Genomic DNA, 5873 nt, shown 5'->3' with positions numbered 1-5873 from the left:
TGGAATATCAATAAAACCGAGGGGTCTGAAATGATTAATGATTTCGGTAATAAACCTTTCGGTTTGAGACCTACTAACAATCCCTGTTCTTAATCGAACCCATCATTCGCTTCCTCAAACTGTCAGTAAATGAAATAAATATATCATTAACTTCTTATAGCGGAGACAGGCATCATCGTCGCAACAGAGCTCATCTAGCGGCTATGTCTTTTATGGAGACCGATGGTGAAGACACGGCATCCTGTAACAATCTTCTCCTCCGGAGGCCGATTGCCAGCATCAAAATATGGTGAGTGAATTGGAAACATCAGTGGTGCCTCGGTTCTTCAAGCAACGTTGGACAGTTATTTACATATTACGTATGCGATATGCATAGCTGAAAAACACTGTAGAGTCAAACCAAGAATGGTGATTCAATTAATGGAAAGGACATCGTTGATCCGGGCAGTGTTGCTACTGATCTTGTTAATGAACTGGGATTATGTCGAAGATGCGATCGAAAATGAAAAAAATTAATTTTGACGTAAGCGTTGAACCTCATGAGGCAGGAATTGACAATAATTGTGTTGATCCGTAGGATACTATAATTTTTACAAAAAATTAAGCGCAGATAATCGAAAAAGGATATTCCAAAGTTAAATGAAAATAATCATAAAACAGCTTCAAACAATCAAAAATTGGTTTGACTTAAACAAAAAACTTGAACTGAGCGCGGATTTGAATAGAAGACTTGATCGTGAACAATATGTTGGATCAAAAGGTAACAGACATTCGTAATGAGATGCAAGGTGGCTTTAAAAATTTACGAAGGAATGTACAGCAATCTGAGTTCGTGAGCAGGGTTAAGATACATTGTCAACAGATAGAAGCAGATGTAATTAAAATACAGATCCAAGTAAACTCACAGCAGGAAACAATCTCTTCTGGACAGTGCAGTAACGAATAACAAGGTAAATAGTGGTAAAGGTGTGTGCAAAAAAATTAAAAATCGGTTATTAAAGTAATATCAAGTGTGCAACAACAGTACACCCATTTAGAATCAAAAATTCAGGAACTGGAAGAAACAGTGAGAAATTATGATATGCAACACACAGGTTGGTACGAATGTAATCCGACAAGAAATTGCTTCAGTGCTAGAAAATCATAGTGCGGATTGTTGTACGAATATCATTGTTAGTAACATGTTCAGTCAAGGAAATAAGAGTTTGCCCCACACAAGCAGTTGCATCCAGTAGTTTCGCACTGACTCAAAATACGCAAGAAAAAATTAATATTTGTCGACTTAGAGGACACTTTTCTCAGCCAATGTTGGTCACGAGTGAAAGAACGAAGCATCAGAAAAAACTTACTCATATTTTCAACGCATAATTAACGATCGCCAAGAAGGGTCAATGCGTAACTTTCTTCAGAAGCCCTTGTGACGGTTTCATTTTAGCCAGTAGATCTTTATCCGGCTGCCTTTGCTACTTGGCTTTATGTATTTGCCTGCAAGGGTCCTTTCAAAGATTTTCTGACAGTTGCGAGTGATGTGATGAAATACATAAAAGACCTTCATATCCGTATACAGCTTTTCATTTGTTTGGTTTTATGCTGGAGACGTGCGGTTAAATGTTGACATGTGTAATAGTTTTGCAAATTCAGAACCACTGGGAACAAAATAGTTACTGTAAACGATAAAGATATAATTTTGATAAAGCATTTACTATGGAAAATAAGAAGACATTTAGTTTTGTGTAGGTTTGTCGACTTTCACGAGCTGTTACGAGTTGTTGATCGTTTAGAAGAGACTGGCAATGAAGGGACATTCTGATAAGCAGAAGAAGGAACAAGCTGTCGCAATGAACACTTTCAGTGACGCGACGCACCGTGGCACGATAATTTTCGGCGCTCTCCGTGGAGTTAGCAAAACGATGATCGACCACGATAAAATGATGCGTAGAAAGATCATCACTCGACGAACTACGCGTGCAATGAGAATCGTTTTCAAAATGACGAGAGGAGGGTAAATGATTTTGATAGACGGAACCAGAGGGCGATAGAAGACTTAGGGATCATTCACCACCCCGATATATGGACGACAGACACCGACAAAACAAGCTAATGCCGGTAAACTTAAAAGTTAAATCCAGACGATAACCAATTCGGAGCATGCAAAGAGTTTAATGGGTGAGCTCCGAGAGCTCAAATGATTACATGCAATACCGAAGATATTAAGGCTGAACTGCTGAGAGAAGTTGTACAACTATTGATGACGCTTTAATTCCAGCGATTGAACGTAGTGCAAATGATCGAAAACTGCTGCAGTTTTAATTTTAGAAGCGATGGTACAGCTATCTCCAAGAATGTACATGAAAAGTTTAACAAAACAGAAGAGGAACCTGTTTTCCCTGTAAATAGTGTGCATGTAGTTAGGCCTACCACAATTGGTCTTAGAAGCGTGCTGTTACTGGGCAGGCATTCATTTAGGTGCAAGATACTTTGATATGAGTGCGTTGATTATTGATTCTTTGACTGCAGATTTGATTTTTGGTAATGATTGGCTCACAGAAAGAAGATGTAGGATTGGATTTGGAAGAGGATGTTTAAGCGCTTGTGATAAGAATGAAGGAATGGAGTTTAATTTCGTCGGAGATAAAAAAGAAGCGTGTGCTGGGTTATGAGTTAGGTTTAACAAGAACATAAAGTGATGGAATAGAAGCACCCACAGGCGGGTCAGAAACAGTCTGAAAAGCTTGTAAGGGTGTTGCAAGGTAGGATGTGCTGGGACGTAATCGATATATCACGCCGTTTCCGAGATAATTAGCATTTAAATTAGCTAATCAGGCCGTTGCGCACGCTAATTCAAGCAGCCCGCTAGAGAGGCTATCGCAAAACGTGTTTCTCGGTCGGTTTCCTAAAACCGAAAGTGAGAGCGGTACAAAAATTGGACTGGAACTGTAGACGAATCGAACCCAAGAAAAAGGCTGAGCAGTCTTGTGCTCTACCATCTACAATATGAGAGCAACTGATACTAACTGTATATTGAATCTGCGCTTGCAGCAGCCTGACGGGCTAATTTCAATGCTAACTAACTTGGAAACGGCGCAACATATCCATTTTTTCTTAACACTTATTTGTCAGTACAACCTATCCTGCAATATCCTTACAGGCTTTTCATACCCTTCCTGACCAGCATATCTAAAGGATGCAAAATAGCTAAGCAGGGATGGCTGGACTTACCTCACTAGGGGTAAGATAGATACTGTCAACAGGAAAATTAAAGAGACCTTTGGAGAAAGGAGAACCACTTGCATGAATATCAAGAGCTTTGATGGAAACCCAGTTCTAAGCAAAGAAGGGAAAGCAGACAGGTGGAAGGAGTATATAGAGGGCCTATACAAGGGCGATGTACTTGAGGACAATATTATGGAAATGGAAGAGGATGCAGATGAAGATGAAATGGGAGATACGATACTGCGTGAAGAGTTTGACAGAGCTCTGAAAGACCTGAGTCGAAACAATGCCCCCGGAGTAGACAACATTCCATTAGAACTACTGACAACCTTGGGAGAGCCAGTCCTGACAAAACTCTACCATCTGATGAGCAAGATGTATGAGATAGGCGAAATACCCTCAGACTTCAAGAAGAATATAATAATTCCAATCCCACAGAAAGCAGGTGTTGACAGATGTGAAAATTACCGAACTATCGGTTTAATAAGTCACAGCTGCAAAATACTAACGCGAATTCTTTACAGACGAATGGAAAAACTGATAGAAGCCAACCTTGGGGAAGATCAGTTTGGATTCCGTAAAAATGTTGGAACACGTGAGGCAATACTGACCCTACGACTTATCTTAGAAGAAAGGTTAAGGAAAGGCAAACCTATGTTTCTAGCGTTTGTAGACTTAGAGAAAGCTTTTGACAATGTTGATTGGAATACTCTCTTTCAAATTCTGAAGGTGGCAGGGGTAAAATACAGGGAGCGAAAGGCTATTTATAATTTGTACAGAAAGCAGATGGCAGTTATAAGAGTCGAGGGGTATGAAAGGGATGCAGTGGTTGGGAAGGGAGCGAGACAGGGTTGTAGCCTATCCCCAATGTTATTCAATCTGTATATTGAGCAAGCAATAAAGGAAACAAAAGAAAAGTTCGGAGTAGGTATTAAAATCCATGGAGAAGAAATAAAAATTTTGAGGTTCGCCGATGACGTTGTAATTCTGTCAGAGACAGCAAAGGACTTGGTAGAGCAGTTGAAAGGAATGGACAGTGTCTTGAAAGGAGGGTATAAGATGAACATCAACAAAAGTAAAACGAGGATAATGGAATGTAGTCGAATTAAGTCGGGTGATGCTGAGGGAATTAGATTAGGAAATGAGGCACTTGAAGTAGTAAAGGAGTTTTGCTATTTGGGGAGCAAAATAACTGATGATGGTCGAAGTAGAGAGGATATAAAATGTAGACTGGCAATGGCAAGGAAAGCGTTTCTTAAGAAGAGAAATTTGTTAACATCGAGTATTGATTTAAGTGTCAGGAAGTCGTTTCTCAAAGTATTTGTATGGAGTGTAGCCATGTATGGAAGAAGTGAAACGTGGACGATAAATAACTTAGACAAGAAGAGAATAGAAGCTTTCGAAATGTGGTGCTACAGAAGAATGCTGAAGATTAGATGGGTTGATCACATAACTAATGAGGAGGTATTGAATAGAATTGGGGAGAAGAGGAGCTTGTGGCACTACTTGACTAGAAGAAGGGATCGGTTAGTAGGACATGTTCTGAGGCAACAAGGGATCACCAATTTAGTGTTGGAGGGCAGCGTGGAGGGTAAAAATCGTAGAGGGAGACCAAGAGATGAATACACTAAACAGATTCAGAAGGATGTAGGTTGCAGTAGGTGCAGAGTGTGCTCCCTGCCGCCGTTGGATAAGCAGCTGCAGCAGCAAGTCGTATACTCTTAGCTCACTTATTTGTTACATAGTTTAATTCTTAATTTCTTTGCGTGTTTTTGGTATTTGCATTGTTTAATTCATAAATTTCGGGCGTATTATAGTATTTGAGAGCTGTACCATCGCGTTTTAGTACCTGAATAGTGTAAATTCGCGTAGTCGTCTGTCTTCTATTTTTGTTTTGAACGGCCAGTGTTGGTTGGTCACAGCCAGTGTGCTCCCTGCCGCCGTTGGATAAGCAGCTGCAGCAGCAAGTCGTATACTCTTAGCTCACTTATTTGTTACATAGTTTAATTCTTAATTTCTTTGCGTGTTTTTGGTATTTGCATTGTTTAATTCATAAATTTCGGGCGTATTATAGTATTTGAGAGCTGTACCATCGCGTTTTAGTACCTGAATAGTGTAAATTCGCGTAGTCGTCTGTCTTCTATTTTTGTTTTGAACGGCCAGTGTTGGTTGGTCACAGCCAGTGTGCTCCCTGCCGCCGTTGGATAAGCAGCTGCAGCAGCAAGTCGTATACTCTTAGCTCACTTATTTGTTACATACTTTAATTCTTAATTTCTTTGCGTGTTTTTGGTATTTGCATTGTTTAATTCATAAATTTCGGGCGTATTATAGTATTTGAGAGCTGTACCATCGCGTTTTAGTACCTGAATAGTGTAAATTCGCGTAGTCGTCTGTCTTCTATTTTTGTTTTGAACGGCCAGTGTTGGTTGGTCACAGCCAGTGTGCTCCCTGCCGCCGTTGGATAAGCAGCTGCAGCAGCAAGTCGTATACTCTTAGCTCACTTATTTGTTACATAGTTTAATTCTTAATTTCTTTGCGTGTTTTTGGTATTTGCATTGTTTAATTCATAAATTTCGGGCGTATTATAGTATTTGAGAGCTGTACCATCGCGTTTTAGTACCTGAATAGTGTAAATTCGCGTAGTCGTCTGTCTTCTATTT

Source organism: Schistocerca serialis, chromosome 4 (genome assembly GCF_023864345.2).
Source record: "Schistocerca serialis cubense isolate TAMUIC-IGC-003099 chromosome 4, iqSchSeri2.2, whole genome shotgun sequence".
NCBI lineage: Eukaryota > Metazoa > Arthropoda > Insecta > Orthoptera > Acrididae > Schistocerca > Schistocerca serialis.
This window is presented reverse-complemented; position numbering follows the sequence as displayed.